Source organism: Poecilia latipinna, unplaced genomic scaffold, assembly GCF_001443285.1.
Source record: "Poecilia latipinna isolate Pla-1442-1.1 unplaced genomic scaffold, P_latipinna-1.0 Scaffold3437, whole genome shotgun sequence".
In the NCBI taxonomy this organism is placed as follows: domain Eukaryota; kingdom Metazoa; phylum Chordata; class Actinopteri; order Cyprinodontiformes; family Poeciliidae; genus Poecilia; species Poecilia latipinna.
The window spans coordinates 6,684-8,739 of NW_015116053.1; positions in this window are offsets into that span (position 1 = coordinate 6,684).

Below are 2,056 nucleotides of genomic sequence, written 5' to 3' on the forward strand. Positions count from 1 at the left end.
AGTTTGCTTTGCCTTGGGCCGGCCCAGAATGTCATGCAATATTTTAAACCATGATGTCTTAGGGTGCATTCACACCTCCCTGTTCAGTCCACTTTGATCATTCATTTGTCTAGAGAGTCAGATTCATTTGGGGAGTGTGAATGCAAATTTGAATTCCAAAATAGACTAAACAAAGCGAACTCTGAAGTGCCTACAAACCTAGGTCTCGGTCCGGTTGAAGAGAGCTCTGATGTGGTCAGAAGGCAGTGAGAATGCAAACGGATCAGAGGTCAGTTATCATGGCAATGGGTCTGCGTGCCATCACAGAGAGCGAGGAAATGCAGAATATACATTTAAAGCTGTTTATCAGCTTGTTTTCCCTTTGATGTGACATACTGCAGCTGCTATAATTTTTAAACCTTTAATAAATGACAAAAACTGGGCTAATTTCCTTGTTTGTTTGAAACATAAGGACGCTACGATCATTTTTATGACAGATTCTTGCTCATTCCACATTGGAACAGTTTGGTTTTGTGGACATGACTCACCGTGTCAGTAAAGGTGCCTGCAGGAGTGTCGCTAGCTTTAGCAGCTAATAGACAATGTCCAAACTAGTAAATCCTACAACCGCTAAAATCTGACACCACTCCATTTTTGTTTACTTTTTGTGAAAAAGAAAGTTGCGCTGGTCTTCTTCAGAGGTTTTGTGTCGATTCCTTCAGCAGTTCTTGGTGCAGCACCACCACAAGCGACGGGAGGAACAGGGTTTTCATTTAGTTTGGGTCATTTGGTAGTGCAGTGTGAATGCGAACCACAGCAGCTAAAAATTTAACAAAAGTTGCAATTTTGGTCGCCAATTTAATCAAGTCTACTGGGCTATCAGGTGTGAAAACACCCTAAAGCAGTGGTTCTTAACCTGGGTTCGATCGAACCCCAGGGGTTCGATGAGTCGGTCTCAGGAGTTCGGCGGAGCCTCTGCCGCGGAGGTAAAGACACACTTGTGTAAAGTCGTGATGACGCCCCGCTTTGCCATCACTTGCTGCAGAGGTTACATGGCTTAGCCAATCAGAGCTGCAGAGGAGCACTGATTGAAGGAGTTCCACTCTCAGCATGGATTTGAACTTGTGTCTTTAATTACTTCAGCAAAACTCACCATTTTTACCAAATTCTGTACCTTTCGGTGTACTTCTAAATCTGCTCCTTAGTCGCATCTTTTCGGGGTTGGTACTGCCTCTAGTGGCGTGGGGGTGGTAACACAACTAATATAATTACATTACTGTTAATTACATTACTATTAATTACATTACTGTTCCCCAGGTGTTCGGTGTTCCCCAGGGCTCTGTCCTGGGACCCTTGTTGTTTATCATTTACCTCCTCCCCCTTGGTAATATTTTTCGCAAACATAACATCCAGTTTCACTGCTATGCAGATGACACCCAACTCTATGTTTGAACCAAACCTAGTTCCATGCTTCCATTTTCCTCCCTCACTGATTGTCTTCTTGAAATAAAACAATGGTTTATTCTTAACTTCCTCAAATTAAATTCCAATAAAACTGAACTTCTCTTAATTGGTACAAATTCAATACTAAGTAAACTTGATAATTTCTCCATTTCAGTTGATAACTCCTCCATTTTTCCCTCCCCTCAGGTTAAGAGTCTGGGTGTCATCCTCGATAGCACCCTCTCTTTTGCCTCCCATGTCAATAATATCACTCGGTCAGCTTATTTTCATCTCCGAAATATTCGCCGTCTCCGTCCTTCTCTCACTCTGTGGACCAGAACAGCACTCCACTGCTGTTCTGGTCCACAGTTTGGTCACATCTCGTTTAGACTATTGTAATTCTCTACTTTTTGTTCTGCCACAGAAAACTGCATAAACTACAATTGGTTCAAAATTCAGCTGCTCGTATTATTACTCAGACCCCCTTAATTCATCACATCACACCTATTTTACGACAGCTCAATTGGCTTCCAATCACATATCGCATCAACTATAAAATACTTCTTCTAACTTTTAAAGTAGTTCACAACCTCACACCTTCATATCTCTCGGACCTCCTTCACATTGCCACACC